Consider the following 20665-nt stretch of genomic DNA (forward strand, 5'->3'; position numbering starts at 1 on the left):
TTCACGTGAAATGAACCTCCCAAGCTTAGTTCAGTGGATTTCGTCCCGGGGAGAGTCGTGAGTTTTTAACCTGCTAGTTTATCATAATACAAATTGCTTGCTGCATCCAGAAGATTTCCCGAGACACTTGGTTAGAGGTTACCCTTGTTATTCTCATTTCTCCTCAAGCAATAATGACAATTGTCACGTGAGATGGTTTTCCCTTGGATGTATCGTTAGAAACCTTGATGAAAGACATTACTGAAGACCAAAAATTATTTACATCTTTCATTTTTTATATATTCAATTAGTTCTAGTAAAGCATGCTTTGTTTTCTATTGTACTTTACAAATTATGCTATTATCATTTAGAGCAACAACAACAACTGCAACTATTACTGCTAACAAAACCAACCATAACAAAAGCAATAGCAATAATAATAGTAATAATAATAATGTACCACGATAGGAAATTATTTGAATTGTCTAAGGAAGACTGGGTATTAACACAGGATTGTTAAATTTTCTCTTCATTATTGATGTCAAGTGTGGATGCTGATTTTGAATGGAAGAAAAAAAATCACAGATGATGAATTTGTTAGCATTAAAGGCTTCATAAGAGTATCATGACATGGTCTGGTCACACAGAAAGAATGGATATAGATGGGTTGACAGAGAGTATGACTCAGAATGGTAGGAAATGAATGATAAAAAGTCCTGAAAAGACGTTGGGCAGAATGTGTTAAAGATGTCACAGAAAGCCAAGGAAGATAATTTCGAGGGGTTAATAGAGCATTTCCAGTATAGGTGTAAAAATGAAGTGGTGTCTGTTTAGGGGATTCGAGACACTACTGATTAGCCTCTGTGTCAGTATACGAGGTCGATTATGTGGAAGTTTCATCTCAAGTTGGTACGATTGTGGCAGTGGTAGCTGTGTGGTTAAAGGCGCATCGCTGTACGTCCTTATTTCTTGGTTCCTGGGTTCGCGCCCGGGAGCCGACGAAATTATTATCAACTAAAATTCCCCTTCAATTACCATATGTGAAAATATATTAATTCTAAGGTAGAGCGAATATATATATATATATATATATATATATATATATATATATACATATATATATATATATATATACATATATATATATATATATATATATATATATATATATATATATATATATATATATTATATATGTGTGTACATAACAGAATCATGAAAATATGGAACATGATGAATATATAAATAAAGACAAAACCATTGAAGGAAATAGAAACGATGGCGTTCTGCAAGGCATTTCGTCTTCTTGTCCTTTACTTAAGAGACAAGAAGTCGAAAAGCTTTGCAGAACTCCACTCTTTCTCTTTCCTTCTCGGATTTTGTCTTTAAATAAGTAGGTACGTATGTGTTACGTGTTGAAATGTAGCTTTACCAGTTTCAAATTTAACAGCTTATATCATAATAATACAAATAATTCACAAACACCGGTATGCCTATGTTACAGTCCATTTCCCCTTTCTCTGTCGTTTCCTCTACAGTGCAGCAGAATACATGATCCTTTCGGGAAAATTCAGGCAATATTTTTCCGGAATTTAGAAAATTGTAGCAGAGCGCTTCAAAAAGCCGGCAGTGTAGCGGGTTACCTGGAAAATGGCATTTTTCCCTCATATGGACGAAGTGCGCATTCCCACCTGCCAAATACCAGAGCTGTGTAGCCAGGAGATGCGTTGAACTGACGCGCTGTAATTAAGAAGGGCATTTTAATGAATATGTGCAAGGTGAATATTTTTACCTGTCGTTCAGAGAAAAAGTGTTCTGCTTTGCTACGAAAAAGTGTTCCGCTTTGCTTAATGGAATATGTTACCTATGTTAATGACGTATTAGTATGGGTAATGTTGTTTTTGTAAAAATTAATACATTTGAAAAATAGACTTAAACATGTTGCAAATATAAATGCAACTTCTTTCCCACCGTTATCCCTATACTAAGGGGTGGGTTGCCTGATGCGCCTTTCCTTACAACATCAGGCATGGTTTACTATTTGTCAAAGGGGTTTCTACGACCGCATGCCCTTGCTGTCATCAACCACAATTACTGGAGGTGGGCCTCGCCTTTGACTAAAAAATCCACCTGCAATGCAGCAGTTTCCACAGTTATTGGAGGCGGGCCTAGCCTGTCCTTTTAGTCGTCTTTTACGACACGCAGGACCTACGGTGGTATTCTTACACCCCTACCACAGGGTGGGCAAATATAAATACAACGTTATATTACAAATTCGATCCATTCTTATCTTGGATACTGAATTTTCCCGTCGGAGACTTTAGCTACAAAACTTGAGAGTCACTGATGTTGTACTGTAACTCTGAGTAAAGCCTATAGTTAAAGATAATCCCACAATAATGAAAGAAGATTCTTGTGACTTGACAGAATCACATGTTGCTCATTTCTCGCGTACCAAAAAAAAATAAAGATAAATTAATAAATAAAAATAATTAAGAATAAATAAATAAAATATATAAAAATAAAAAGGAATAGAAAAATAATAAAAAAGTAAATAAAAAATAAATAAAATAAATAAATAAATGGAAAAAAACAAAAAAAAATAAAAATAAATAAAAATAAATAAAAATAAAATTAATAAAAATAATAAAAAATAAAAAATAAGTAAAGATAAAAAAAAATCAAATAAATTACAAATGAATGAATAAATATATATAGAAAGATTAACAAATAAAAATAAACAAATAAATAAAAATTAATACAAATAAATAAATAGAAATAAAGAAAATAAATAAACGTAAATAAGTAAATATAAATAAATAAATAAAAAATAAAAATAAAAAAAATAAAAATATAAATAATAAAAATTTACAAAGAAATAAATAAAATTAAATAAATAAAAAGATAATGAAAAAAAATATATAAAAAATAGATAAAAAATAAAGATAAAGATAGATAAAAAAAATAAATTAAATTAAATAAATATAAAAAAATAAACAAATAAAAAATAAATAAAAATAAAAATATATAAAAAATGAAATATTATAAATAAAAAAAAATAAAAATAAATAAAATAAACAAAAATAAATAAAAAAGTAGATAAATAAAATAAAAAATAAAATAAATAAATAAATAAGAATAAATAAATAAATAAATAAATATAAATGATAAATAAATAAAAATAAAATAAATAAATATATATAAATGAATAAAAATAAAATGAAAAAAAAAATAAAAAAAATAAAAATAAATAAATAAAATCAAATAAATAAATAAATAATAATTAATACAAAATAAAAATAAATAAAAATGAAAAATAAACAAATATAATAAAAAGAAATTAAATAAAAAATAAATTAAATAATAAATCAATAAATAAAAAAATAAAAAAATAAAAAAAAAAAATAGGCAAATAGATATAAAATAATACTAAAAACAAATAAATAAAATAAATTAATAAATGAATATAGATAATGAAAATAAAAAATAAAAAAATAAAAAATAATAAAAATAATAAAATTAAAAAATAAATAAAATAAAAATAAAAATAAATAAATAAATAAATAAATAAATAAAAAATAAATAAAGATAAATAAATAAATAATATAATAAATAAAATGAATAGAAATAAATAAATGAAAATAAATAAAAATATACAAACAAATACAAAATAAATAAATACAAATAAATAAAAAAATAAAAATATATAGAATAAGAAAATAAAAAAAAATAGACAAATGAATATAAATAAATACACATAAATAATGGAAATAAAATTAAAAATAAAATAGAAAAAAATAAATAAATAAAAAAAGAATAAGAATAAATAAAATATTATAAGTAAATAAATAAATAAAATTAATAAAAAAGATTAAATAAATTAACATATAAATAAATAAAATATAAATAATAATTAAATATAAAATAAAATAAAACTAAAACAAAAATAAAAATAATGAAAATAAAAAAAAAAAAATATAATTAAACAAAAAAAAATGATAAATAGAAAATAAATAGAAATTAAATAAAATAAAAAAATAAATATAAAATATAAATAAAAATAAATAAATAAATAGAATTAAATAAAAAAAGAAATAAAATAAGAATTAAATAAAAAAAATAAAAAAAATAATAAATGAAAAAAAATAATAATAATAAAAACTATATAAAATAAATAAATAAAAATAAAAATAAATAAAAATAAAAAATGATAATAAAATAAAAAAAAATAAACAAATAAAATAATATAAATAAATAAAAATAAATAAATAAATAAATAATAAAATATATAAAAAATAAATAAAACAAAAAAACAAATAATAATACTAATAAATAAATATAGATAGAAGATAAATTAAAAATAAAATAAATAAATAAATAAATAAAAAATCAGTAAATTAAAATAGTATTTAAATAAAAATGAATAAATAAACATAAATAAATAAGTGAAAATATAAATAAATAAAAAATGAATATATAAAATAAGAAAAACAAAATTAAAAAATAAAAATAAATAAAATAAAAATAAGTAAATAGAAATAAATATATTAATAAATAAATGTACATAAAGAAATTAAAAAAAATAATAAAAAAAGAATAAAAAAATGAAAAAAAAAAATTAAATAATAAAGAACATAAATAAGTATATATGAATGAAAAAGTAAGTAAATGAACAAACAAATAAAAATAGATAAAAATATATAAAAAATAAAAATAGATAAATAAAAATAAATTAATAAGTAAAAATAAATAAATAGAAATAAATAAAAATAAATAAATCAATAAATAAATAAAAGAATATATATAAATAAAGAAATAAATATAATAAACAATAAATACTATATATAAATAAAAAATAAAAAATAAAACAATAAAATAAAATTAATTAATTAAATAAAAAAAAAATTAAAAAATAAATAAAAAGTAAACAAAAGTAATTAAATGAAAGTAAGTAAATAAACAAATTAAATAAAAAATAAAAAAATATAAAAAAATAAATAAAAAAATGAACAAATAAATGAAAAAAAATAAATAAATAAAATAAATGAAAATAAATAAAAATAAATATAAATAAATATATAAATACTAATCATAAATAAATAAATAAATAAAAACAAATAAATATAAATGAATATAAAAAAATATAAACAATATAATAAAGAAATAAATAAATAATTAAATATAAATGAAATTTATAAATATAAATAAATAAAAATAGATAAATAAAAATAAATGAAAATAAATAAGCAAATAGAAATACACATAAAAATCAATAAGTAAATAACATTAAATCATAAATAGAAATAAATAAATGAAAATAAAAAATGAATAAATAGATATAAATAAATGAATAAAAAATAAATAAAAAGAAATAAAAATAAAGAAATTAAGAAATTGGACAAATAAATAAAAATAGATCTATAAAACAAAATAAATAATTAAAATAAAATAAAAAATAATTAATAATTACAAATAAATAAAACACAAATAATAAAAAATAAGCAAATACAGAAAAGTAAATTTATAAATATAAATAAAAAAAATTAAATAAATTAATAAATAAATTTAAAAAATTAATAAATAGAAATAATGAATAAAAAATAATAATTTAAAATAAATCACTACAAAAATAAGTAAAGAAAGTAAATAAATACCAATATATAAAAATGAATAAAAATAGATTAATAATAATTAATATAAATAAATAGATAAAGTTAATTTAAATGAATAAACGAATATGTTCAATGAATATAATAAAAAAAAAAGCGAACGAAAATAGAATAAAAACTAACTAAAATGAAATAAATAAAATAAATGAAAATAGGTAAAAAAAAATGAATAAAAATAATGAATAAAAGAAAAAAAAAAATAAAAAATAATAAAAATGAAATAAAAATAAAAATACATAAAAATAAATAAAAATGATTAAATAAAATAAAAATAAAAAATAATAAAATAAATAAAATCAAAAAATAAAATAAAAAATGAAAATAAATGTAAAGATAAAAAACAAATAAATTAATAAAAAATAAATAAAATCAATAAATGATTATAAATAAATAAAAATAAAAAAAAGGAAAACAAAAATGAATAAAGAAAATTAATAAAAATAATGAATAAAAAAATAAATCAATAAATAAAAATGATAATAAAAAATATTAAAATTAAATTAAAATAAAAAATAAATAAAAAATTAAAGAATAAATAAAAAGAAATGAAAATACATAAAACAAATAATATGGATAAAAAAAAAATAAAAAAATAAAAAAACATAAAAATAAATAAAAATAAAAAAATATACATAATAAATAAAAATAAGTAAATAAAAGAAGAATGAAGTGAATAAAAATAAATAAAAATAAATAGATAAAAAATAATAAACAAATAAAAATAAATAAATGAAAAATATATAAAATAAAAATAAATAATAAATAAATAATAAATAAAAATAAATAAATAAATAAAAAAAATAAAAATAAAAAAAAAATATGAAATAAAAAAAATAAAAAATAAATAAAAAAGATAAATAAATAATTAATAAAAATAAAAAAAATAGATAAATAAAAAGTAAATGAATAATATAAAAAATAAAACAATAATAAAAACAAAATAAATAAAATAAAAGAATAATTTAAAAAAAAATAAATATAAATAATTTAAACAATATATAAAAATAACAAATTAACAAATAAATAAAAATAAAAATAAAGATAAAAATGAATAATAATTAATAAATAAATAAATAGATAAAATAAATAAATAAAAATAATTAAATGAAATAAAAAAATATAAATAAATAAATAAATAAAATCAATAAAATATAAATATCAGAAATAAGAAAAAAAATAAATAAATAAAAATAAAAATAAAAAATAAAATAAAATAAAAAAGAAAAAATAAATACAATATAAAAATGGAATAAAAAAATAAATAAATAAAATACAAATAAAAATAAAAATAAAAATTTGAAAAAAAATAAAATAAAAAAAATAAATAAAAAAGAAAAATAATAAAAATAAAAGTAAATATAAATAAAAGTAAAATAATAAATAAAATACATAAATAAATAAAAATTAATAATAAATAAAAATAAATAAAGATAAATATAAATAACAAAAATAAATAAATACTAATAAATAAAAATAAATAAATAAATAAAAAAATTAAAAAAATTAAAATAAATAAATAAAATAATAAAGAGATATAAATGAATAAGAAAATAAAAAAACAAATAAGAATAAATAAATAAATAAACATAAATATAAATAAATAAGAATAAATTTAGAAAAATAAAATAACTAAAAATAAATAAAAAGAAATAGAAATAAGTAATTAAAAAAATACACATACAAAAATAAAACAAATAATTAATAAATGAAATAAATAAAAATAAATTAAGTAAATAAAAATAGATTAAAACAAGTAGAAATAGAAATAAATAAAAATAAAAAATAAATAAAAAATAGTAAATGAAAAATTGAAAAAAAAATAAATAGAAATAAATAAATTTAATAAAGATAATTAAATTCAATTAATACCAAAAAATAATGTATAAGAAATAAAAATAAATATAAATAAACAAATAAATAAAAGTTAATACAAATAAATAAATATGAATAAAAATAAATAAATAAAGAAATAATTAAAAATAATTATATAAATAAAAAAAATAAATAAAATAATGATAAAAAATGAATAACAATATATAACAATAAATAGAAATAAATAAACAAATGAAATAAACAAATGAAATAAAAAATAAAAAATAAAAAAATAAAATAAATAAAAAATACACAAGTAAATAATTAATAAAAATAATAAAAATAAATAAAAAAGAAATAAACAGAAATATGTAAATAGAAATAAATAGAAATAAATAAATAAAATAAGTAAAGTCAATACATAAATTGAAATAAATAGAATAAATAAATAAAAATAAGTAAAAGAACACAATAAGTCATAAAATAAAATAAATAAATAAATTAAAAAGGAATAAATATGAAACATAAATATATATAAATAAATAAAAATAAAAATAAATGAAATAAAAAATAATAATAAATAAAACAAATAAATGAGAATAAATATAATAAATTAAAGTCAATAAAAAGCAATAAAAATAAATAAATAAATAAAGAAATAAATAAATAAAATAAATAATTATAAATAAAAATATATAAAAATAAAAAAACTGAAATAAGTAAAAAGAAATAAACAAGAATTAATAAAATAAATAAATAAATATAAAAGTAAATAAATAGAAGTAAATAAATAAAACGAAGTGAAAATAAATAAAAATATATAAAAATAAATAAAAAAATAGATACAAATAAATGAAAATGAATGAAAAAACAAAAATAAATAACTAAATAAAAAAAAATAAAATAAATATGATTATAATAAAAATAAATGAATAAATAAAAGTCAATGAATAAATAAAAATAAATAAATATATATAAATTAATAAATGAAATAAATAAAAATAAATGAAAATAAACAAAAATAATAAAAATAAAATAAACAGAAGTAAAATAAAATAATAAATAAAAATAAATAAAGATAAAGAGAATTGAAAAATGAAAAAAATGAAAAAAATAAGATAAAAATAAATGCAAATAATTAATAGAAATAAATAGAAATAAAAAAATAAGAAAATAAATAAGTACAATTAGTAAATAAAAATGAATAAGTAAATAAATGAAAAAAAATAACAATAAAAATAGATGAATAAATAAAAGTAAATAAATAAATAAAAATGAATAAATAAAGATAAATAAAATAAATAGAAAATAAATTGTTTAATAAAATGAATAAATTAAAATAATAAAGAACTGAAAATAAATAAAAAGAAATAATGAAATATAACTAATAATGAATAAATAAAAAAAAAATAAAAAAATAATAAAATAAATAAAAATAAAGTAAATTAAAATAGATAAATAAAATAAAATAAATATATAAATTTAAATAGATTTCCTCAATTAAATATGAATAAAAATAAGAATTAATAATATGAATAAATTAAATAAGAATAAATAAAATGAATAAATAAATATGAATAAATAAATAAGAATAAATAAATATGAATAAATATATAAGAATAAATAAATATAAATAAATAAATAAAATAAATAATAAATAAATAAATAAAATATATATAAATAAATAAAGAATATAAATAAATAAATAAAAAATAAATATAAATAAAAATAAAAAATAAATAAATAAATAAAATGAAAATAAATAAATAAATAAAATAAATAAAATAAATAATAAATAAAATAAATAAATAAAGAAATAAAATAAAAATAAATAAATAAAATAAATAAATAAAAAATAAATAAATAAAGAAATAAATAAATAAATTAAATGAATAAATAAATAAATAAATAAAAAATAAATAAATAGTAAATAAATAAATAAATAAATAAATAGAAATATAAAATATAAATATAAATAATTAATAAAATAAATATATAAATAAATAAATATATAAATAAAATAAATAAATAAATAAATAAATATATAAATAAATATAAAGTAAATATAATAAAATATAAATATAAATATAAATAAATATAAATATAATAAATATAAATATAAATAAATAAATAAATAAAAATATAAATATAAAAATAAAATAAATAAATATAAATAAATATAAATAAATATATAAAAAAAAATAAATAAAAATAAAAAATAAAAATAAAAAATAATAATAATAAAAAAAAAAAAAAAAAAAAAATAATAATAATAATAATAATAATGAACCAAACAAAAACTTCTTTCAGTTTTCTTCTGAAGATTGAAAAAGAAACCCACAAATTCAATTTGTAACTTGTTTACTTCTAAGTATTTACATTTAGTTTTACTCCACGCTAAACTAAATGTAAATACTTAGAAGTAAACAAGTTACAAATTGAATTTGTGGGTTTCTTTTTCAATAATAATAATAATAATAATAATAATAATTATGAAAATGAAAATTAAAATTAAAATGAAAATGAAAATAAAAACAAAAATAAAAATAAAAATAAAAATAAAAATAAAAATAAAAATAAAAATATGAATATAAATATAAACAAAAACAAAAACAAAAACAAAAACAAAAACAAAAACAAAAACAAAAACCAAAAAAAAAAAAAAAAAAATAAATAAAAAATAAATAAAAAAAAAAAAGAAAAAATAAATAAATAAATAAATAAAAAATAAATAAATATAAAAAACTAGATAAATAAATAAATAAATAAATAATAATAAATAAAAAACTAGAATATAAATAAATAAATAAATGAATAAATTAATTAATAAATAACTAAGAAAAATAAAAAAAAATAATAATTAAATCAATAAAAATAAACAACATAAATCAAAAAAAATAAAAAAATAAAATAAATAAATACAATAAATTATAAATAAAGGAATAAAAACAAATGAATAAATCACAAAAAGATGAATATAATAAATATAAAAAAACTAAAAAAAAAAATGAAGAAAAAGAAAGTAAATAATAAAAATAAAATAATTTAAAAAATAAATAAAAATAAAATAAAATAATAATAAATAAATATTCAAAATGAATAAATAAATATAAATATAAATAAATTAAATAATATATAAAAGTAGATAAAAAATAAATAAAAGATAAAAATAAATATAAATAAATAAATGAAATAAATACATATAAAAATAAAATAAAAATAAATAAAGAATAAATAAAAATAAACTAAATAAAATTTAGAATTAATAAATAAAAAATAAATAAAAAATAAAATAAATAAAATTAAACAAAAATAAATAGATAAAAATAAATTTCATGAGATAAAAAATGAAATAAATTCAAAACTAAAATAAGAAATACAAATAAATAAATAAATAAAAAACTTTAAAGTTAAAAAAAAAAAAAAACTAGAAAATAAATAAAAACTAAATAAATAAATAGAAATCAAATTAAAAAATAAAAAAAACAAAAATCAAATAAATAAATAAAATTAAAATAAATAAAATAAAAATAAATAAGATAGAAAATAAATAAATAAATAAAAATGAATAAAAATGTAATACACAATAGAAATAAATGAAAAATAAAAATAAATGAAATAAATAAATAAAAATAAAATATAGAAACTAATAAATATATAAATAAAAAAAAATAAAAAATAAAAAATATATAAAAAAATATTTTTAAAAATAAAAGAATAAAAAAATAAAAGTAAATAAAAGTAAATAAATAAAGAATAAAAGAAATTAATAAAATAAATAAAAATAGCTATAAAAATATATAAAAACTAATAAACATAAACAGAATAATAATAAATAAACTAAAAATAATATATAAATAAAAATAAATATAAAAAAATAAATAATAAAAAATAAATAAAGATAAAAATAAACTAAATAAAAATTAAATAAATAAAAAACTAAAAAAATAATTAAATAAAAATAAATAAAAATAGATAAATTTTTAAATATATAGAAAATAAATAAAAATAAATAAATAAATAATAATCAAAATAAAAAAATAAATAAATAAATATAAATAAATAGGTAAAAAATAAAAAAATAAAAAAATAAATAAAATGAATAAAAAAAAATAAAATAATGCCCTGAATCCTTTGAAATGACACAGAACACAAAGAAAACACATAAAATCATATATATAAATAAATATAAATAGAATTAATTATAATAAAAATAATAAAAAATAAATAAAAATAAATAAAATAAGAAAATAAATAAGAATAAATAAGAAATAAAATAAATAAAATTAGATAATAAAAATAAAAAAATAAAATAAATAAGAATAAATAAAAACAACATAATAAAAAAAATAAACAGAAATAAATAAAAATAAAAACTAAAGAAAAATAAATGAAAATAAATAAATAATAATGAAAAATAAATACAAAAAATAAAATAAAATAAATAAAATTAAGTAAATTAAATAGATACAAATAATAAAAAAAATAATAAAATAAATAAAAAAATAAAGTAATTAAAATAAAGATAAATAAATAAAAAATAAAATATATAATAAATAGAAATTTCCTCAATTCCCTCACGGCGCCTTAATTTCTTTTATATTTTGGCTAGCGATTTCTTAAAGTCCTCATCTGTAAGACAATTAGTTATTCGAATGTGACTTGTTAAATTCGCCATAATCCTTAACCTCCCTTGCAATTGCATGAAACAAAAGAAAAACATGAATTGGCAGATAGAAACTAGCCATACAGAATTTTTGGTCGCGAACCTTATATAGTTACTCAAAGACGAATATTATTTACTATAGTAGATTCCAGTCACCAGGGCCTGGAAACTGTCTCTCACGAGAGTTCACATAGGTTAGGATGTGTGTTCCCTCTCCTGAGGGATACGTCTTTCAAACGTATATCCCAAGGAGAGGTGGAACACATCATGCCCGTGTGATGAACTAAATCGATTAAAAGACGACATAGTCTCTCTTGGCTAAAACCACTTAATAGACACTTAGATCGAGAGAAATTGTGCAGAAAAAGAGCAGAAAAGTTCTGAAAGAAAAATGGAATGAGCTAGATCAAGAGAAGGAGTTCCAGTGGTGACAGCAAACATGAGGTGAGAATAGCGAACTAAAAACTGTAAATTGTTACACTTCTACCGTTAGGTGATGACAGTTACTGAACTGGGTGAGGTTATATCCTCAAAATCAAGAAACGAAGGTCACACGAAAGCTTCATCGCGAGTGGTCTTTGATTCACAGGTACAATTGAAAAGGATTTATTCAATCATCTAAGTCAAGTGGGAAATATAGCAGCCAATGCCTGAATCCTTTGAAATGACACAGAACACAAAGAAAACACATAAAATCATATAAATTCACATGATAAAGTCAGAATAAAGAAAAAAAAAGTCTTGATTTACTTAAACAGCACAAGACTTGATCAAAATTTATAAATAAATAAAAGTAAATAAGAAATAAAAAGATATAAAAATAAAAAATAATAAATAAATAAAATAACAACAAAAATAATAAATAGAAATAAATAAATGAAAATAAATAAATTTTTTTAAAATCAAATAAATAATAAGAAAATAAAAAAATAATAATTAAATCGATAAAATAAACAAACAAATAAAAAAAAATAATTAAATAAACAAATAGAAATAAATAAATAAAAACCAAATGAATGAATAAGTTAAAAATGAATCTAAATAAATATAAAAAAAACTAAAAAAAGAAAAAATGAATAAAAAGAAGTAAATAAGTCAAACTAAAAAAATGATTAAAAAAAAACAAAAACAAAATAAATAAAATAAATAAATAAAATAAATAAATAAATGAATAAAAAGGAAATAAATTAATAAATAAGTAAACTAAAAATAAGCGTAAATAAAAATAAGAAAAATAAAAATAAATATATATGAAAAACCTAAAAAAAATAAATAAAAATAAAAATACGGAATATAAATGAAAATGAATAAAAAAAATAAAGTTAAATGAAAATAAAATGAAAATTTATAAAAATTAAATAAGTAATTACAAAATAACATAAATAGGAAAAAAAATAAAATAAATGAAAATAAAAAAATAAAAAAATAAAAATAAATAAATAAAATAAGTAAAACATATACAAATAAATAAATAAAAATTAAAACATAAAATAAAAGAAAAGAAAATTAAAAAAGCTAAAAATTAGAAAAAATAAAAAGAAATGAATAAAAAATATAAATAGAAATAAAACTAAATATATCAGAAAAAAAAATTAGATAAAATTAGAAAAGAGAAAATAAGAATAAAAAATAAAAAAATAAAATAAAAAAAATAAATAAAAAATAAACAATTAAATAAAGAAAATAAAACTAATAAATAAAAAAAAAGACAAATAAAAATAAAAATAAATAAAAAATAAATAAAAAAAATAAAAACAAATTAAAAGAGAATAAAAAATAAAATAGATAAAGATAAATAAATACTAATCCATATACCAAAGTAGATAGAAAATAAAATAAATAAGAAAAAAAGATAAAAATAAATCCAACTAAACTAAATAAAATAAAAATCAAATACAAATTGAATAAATATATAAAAATGAAATAATAAAAAAAAAAATGAAAAGTAAAGAAATAAATAAAAAGATTAAAAAACAAAAAAAAATGAAAATGAACTAAATGAATAAATAAAAAAAAATAAATAAAATAAAAGCTAAATAAAGATAAATAAAAAATAGATAAAAATAAAAAAATAAATATAAATAAAATAATAATCATATATAAAAAGTAGACAAAAAATAAAATAAAAAGATAAAAATAAATTATATCTAAATAACAAATAAAAACAAACTACAAATTAATAACAAATATATAAAAACTAAATAAAAAAATGAACAAAATAAAAAAATAAAATTAAAAAGATAACAAAAAATGGAAAATGAATAAAGGAATAAATAAAAAATAAAAAAATAAAAAATAAAAAAAATAAATAAAAAACTAAAAAAATAAATAAAAAATAAAAAAAAATAAATAAAAAATAAAAAATAAATAAAAATAAAAAAATAAAAAAATAAAAATAAAAAAAACAAATAAAAATAAATAAAAAAAATAAATAAATAAAAATAAATAAACAAAAATAAAAATAAAAATAAATTAAAATAAATGGAGTATGCAATTACAAATATAAATGAGTATGAATAAAATTAAAAGATGGACCTAAATATAAAATGAGTATGAATAAATAAATAAAATGAAGGGGGGGGGTGGGGAATAAATATAAAATGCGTATGTGGAACTAAAATAAATATGAATAAAAATATAAATGAGTATTTTGAATAAAAATAAAATATGATAAAATAATTAAATGAGTATGAAATATGGAATAAATATAAATGAAGTGATGAAATATGAAATAAATTAATTAAATGAGTATATGGAAATATGAATAAATATAAATGAGTATGAAATATGAATATATATAAATGAGGTATGAAATATGAATAAATATAAATGAGTATGACAAATATGGAATAAATAATAAATGAGTATAGAAATATGATAAACTAAATAAATGAGTATGAAATATAAATAAAGATAAATGGAGTATGAAAGATGAATAAATAAATAATGAATAAATACAAATATGAATAAATAAGAAATAAGAATAAAAAAATATCGAATAAATAAATAAGAATAAATACAAATACGAATAAAATTAAATTAACAAATAAATAAATTGATAAATAAATAAATAAGAAATTAAATAAATATGGAATGAATAAAATAAGAATAAATAAATAAGAAATAAATAAATATGAACTAAAAATAAATAAGAATAAAATAAAAGATGAATAAATAAATAAGAATTAAATAAACTGTGAAGAAATAAATATGAATAAATAAATAAGAAAATAAAATAAATATGAATAAATTAAAATAAAAAGAATAAATAAATTAAAAACAAAATAAATAAAATAAACAATCAAATAAATAAATAAATAAATAAATAAATAATATAAATTAAACAAAAAAAATAAATAAAAATAAACTAAATCAAATAAATAAATAAATAATAAATAAAGTAAATAAATAAATATAAATAAAATAAATAAATAAATACAAATAAATAAAATTAAAAATAAATAAATAAATTCAAATAAATAAATAAAAAACTAAACAAATTACAATAGAAATGAAATAAATTAATAAAAAATAAATAAATAAAGAAAAATTAAAAATAAATAAATAACTAAATTAAAGATAGAAATAAATAAAAATATAAAGAAAATTAAAAAAATAAATAAATAAAAAATAAAGAAATAAATAAAAAATAAAATAAATAAATAAGAAATAAATAAACTAAATAAAATAAAATAAAATAAATAAATAAATATAAATAAATAAATAAAATATTAAAATGAATAAATAAATATAAATAAATAAATAAATAAAGTATAAATAAAATAAACAAAGTAAAATAAATAAATAAATAAATTAAATGAAATAAATAAATAAATAAATAAATCAAATATAAATAAACAAGATAAAATAAAAATAAATAAAGAAATAAATAAAATACAAATAAATTAAATAAATATAAATATAAAGAAATACAAATAAATGGTAAATATAAACTAAATATAAATAATAAATAAAATTAAATAAATATAAATATAAATACACAAAGATAAATATAAAATATAAATACGAAATAAATATAAATATAAAATAAATAAATACAATATAAAATATAAAATATAAACAAAATAAATAATTAAATAAATAAATAAATAAAAATAAATAAATAAAATAATAAAAATGAAAATGAAAATGAAAATGAAAATGAAAAAATGCAAACAATGAAAATAAAAAAAATAAAAAATAAAAATAAAAATAAAAACAAAGAAAAATAGAAACAGAAACAAAAATAAAAAGAAAAACAAAAATATAAATATAAAAATATAAATATAAAATATAAACTATAAATATAAATATAAAGATAAATAATATAAAATATAAACAATAAAAATAAATAAAAATAAATATAAACATAAACATTAAAACAGAAAACTATTAAAACATAAACAACAAAAAACAAAAACCAAAAAACAAAAACAAAACAAAAACAAAAACAAAAACAAAAACAAAAACAAAAATTAAAAATAAAAACAAAAGTAAAAAATAAAAAATAAATAAATAAATAAATAAATAAATAAATAAAACAAAATAAATAAATAAACATAAATAAAATAAATAAATAAATAAATAAATAAATAAATAAATAAAAAACTAGATAAAGAAATAAATAAATGGATAAATAAATGCACAAATAAAAACTAGATTAATAAAATTAAATAAAAGTAAATGAATAAACAATTCAATAAATAAAAACTAAGCAAAAATAAAAAAATAATAATTAAATCAATAAAAAACAAACCATAAATAAAAAAAATAACAAAAAAATAAAAAATAAATAAATAAATAAATAAAAAATAAATGAATTAAAACAAATGAATAAATACAAAAAAACTGAATATAAAGTGAAATATAAAAAAACTAAAAAAAAAAACGAAAAAAAATGGAATAAAAAGAAGAAATAAATAAAAATCAAAAGAAAGAAAAAATCAAATAAAAAAATAAAATAAAAATAAAATAAAAAAATAAAGAAAACCAAATAAATTAAATAAATATGAAAATGAATAAATAAACTATAAAATATGAATAGCTAAAAATAAAAATATTATAAAAGTATGATAAAAAATAAATAAAAAGATAAAAATTAAATATCAAAAAATAAAAAATGGAAAAATAAATACAAATTAAATTAATTAATTAATGAAAAGAAATAAAAAAACTTAAAATAACAAAAAGATAAATTAAATAATGATAAAAAAAATGAAAATGAATAACAAATGAAGAAATAAAAAATAAAAAATGAAAATAAAAATAAAAATTTAAAAATTAAATAAATTATAAGCATAAAAATAAATAAATAAATAAAAGTAAATAGAAATAAAGTATGAATTAACCTAAAAAATAAATAAATAAATAAAATAAATAAATAAAAAAAATAAATAAAATAAATAAATCAAACAAAAATAAAAAATATATTAACAAATACAACCAAAATAAAATCAATAAATTATTTAATACAAACGTAAACAAAAAATAAATAGAAATTAAATAAAACCTATAAAAAACTAAAATAAATAAATATAAAATAAATATAAAGTCAAATATAAATAAAGACCAAAATTTAAAATACAAAAAAAATTAAAAATAAAAAATAAAAAGATATATAAAAATAGATAACGTAAAAAATTATATACAGATGAAACATATAGAAAAAAATAAAATAAAGTAGAAATAAATAAATTAAAAACATAAAATAAAAAAATAAAGAAATTATAAATAGATAAAAATACAAATAGAAAAATAAACTAAATGAAAAAAGCTAAATAAAAAATAAAAATAAAAATAAACTAAATTAAATAAAAAATAAATAAAGAAGCAAAAAAATAATAAAAAAAGGCGAATTTATAATTAATAATTTTAAAAAAAAGTAACAAATAAATAAATAAAGTTGATATAATAAGAAAAAAAATAAAGGAAAAAAATAGATTAAGAAGATTAAATAAATAAACAATTAAATAAATTACATAAACTAAACAAATAAAAAAGTAAAATTAAATACAAAAATTAAAAATGAAATAAATAAATATAAAAATAAAAATTAACACAACAAAAATAAATAAAAATAAAAATAAATAAACATAGATAAAGATTAAATAAAATTAAATAAAAATGAATAAATAAATAAAAGAAGAAAAAATAAATAAAAGAAAACATGATAAAAAATAAAAAAAAACTAAATAAAATTAAAATAAATAAATAAAAAATGAATAAATAAAAATAAAGACAAAAACTAAAAAATAAATATATATACAAATAAAGCAAATAAAAAAAGAAATAAGGTAAAATGACTAAATCAAAAAGAAACCATAATAAATAAAAACTTAATAATAACAAATAAAAATAAAACAAAGTAAATAAAAATGAATAATTAAATATAAAATATCTATAAACTAAAATTGAAATTTCAAAAAAGATGAAAATAAAAAAATAAAGCAGAATAAAAATAAATGAGTAAAAATAAATAAAAAATAAACAAATGAATGAAAGTTAAAATAAAAAATAAATTAGAAATAACGTAAATAAAATGAAAATGAGAGAAATATAAACTAAAGGAAAAATAAATAAATAAAGAAAATAAATAAAAAATAAAAAATAAAATAAAACACAAAAAATAAATAAAAACTTAAATAAATAAAAGTGACAAAATAAAATATAAAAAATAAATAAAAAATAGACTTAAACAAACGAAATATGTAAAGATATAAAAAACTATATAAAAATAAAAGAAATGTATTACAAATAAAATAAAAAATTCATACAAATAAACTGAAAACTGAATTTTTAAAAAAAAAGTATAATTTTAAAAATAAAAAAATAAATAATAAATAAATTAAACCCCAAATAAAAATAAAATACAAATGAAACGTATATAAAAATAAAAATTAACAAAACAAAATGTAATAAATAAATAAAAAATTAAACAAACAAAAAACTAAATAAAATAAAAAAATAAAAAAACGAATAAATAATAAATAAAAAATGAAAAAATAAAAAATAAAAAACGAAATAAAAAATTAAAAAAAGAAAAAAAATGAATAAATATGTAAATAAAAATAAAAATAAGTAAAAAAATAAATAAAAGTAAAAAACCTATTAAAATTAAAACAAATAAATAGAAAAAAATTAAAATTAAAATAAATAACGTAAAAATAAAAAAATAAAATAAAATACATGAATAAATAACTAAAAAAATGAATCAAAAAGAAAAGTAAAAATAAATACAAACTTCAAAATCAAATGAAAAATAAAATATATGAAAGAAAATAAAAAAATAAAATTTAAATAAAAAAAATAAATGAAATAAAAAATAGACAAATAAAAATAAATAGATAAACAAAAAATAAAAATAAAGAAAGAAACTCAAATAAAACGAAAAAATAAAAGATAAATAAATAATAAATAAAAAAGAAATAAAAATAAATAAAGATATAAAATATATATAAAAATACATAAAAATAAATAAAAATTATATTAATAGCTTATAAGAAAATGAAAATAAATAAAAAAGTTAATAAATAAATAAAAATCAACTAAAAATGAGTAAACAAAAAAGGAATAAAAAAAACAGAAAACTAATGATTAAAAAGAAAATTAAATTAATATAAAAATAAAATACAAATAAGTAAAAAATAACAAAAAAAATAAATCAATTTCCCCCCAAAAAAACCAAAAAGAAAAAAGAAAACAAATCTAAAAAATAAATAAAAATCGATAAATATAAAGTAAACTAAATATGAATAAAAGTAAATAAAATCATTACAAAATACAAATAAAATAAAAATACATATAGAAATAAATAGATAAAAATAAATACAAATTAATAAAAAATGAAGAAATAAAAACAAAATTAAAAATTAAAATTATTAAAATAAATAAATATAAGAAACTAAATGAATAGGAAATAAATAAACTACAAAAATAAATAAAATAAAAATAGATAAATAAATAAAAGTAGATAAAATTAATTGAATAACAAAATAAAAAACAAAATAAACAAAAATACGTAAATAGAATGAAGATAAAAAATTAAAAAATAAAAAAATAAATTGGATATTAAAGGATAAATAAATAATAATAAATGAATAAATAAAAAAAATAAATGAATTAACAAAAACTACATAAAATGTTAAAATAAATAAAAAGATAAAATTAAAGTAAAATTAAAAATAAATATTGATAAAATAAAATAAATATTAAATCAAACAAAACAAAAATAAAGAAAATATATTAAAGGCAATAATTATATCATAAGATATAAACTTAGATGAATTGAATTAAAAATTGAAAAAAATAAAAATTTGAAAAAAAATAAAATTAAAAATGAATAAAAATGAAAAAGAACAAATAAAATAAATAAAAAAGTTAAAAAACAAAAAAACAAAAAAAAATTATTGTAAATAAATAAAATTGGAGTAAATAAATCAAAATTATATAAATAAAAATACAATTAAATAAAAATAAATAAAGTTGATTAAAAAAATTTAAAAAAATAAATTGAAACAAATAAATAAATGAATAAATAAAT

This window comes from Macrobrachium nipponense, chromosome 1, assembly GCF_015104395.2.
Source record: "Macrobrachium nipponense isolate FS-2020 chromosome 1, ASM1510439v2, whole genome shotgun sequence".
NCBI lineage: Eukaryota > Metazoa > Arthropoda > Malacostraca > Decapoda > Palaemonidae > Macrobrachium > Macrobrachium nipponense.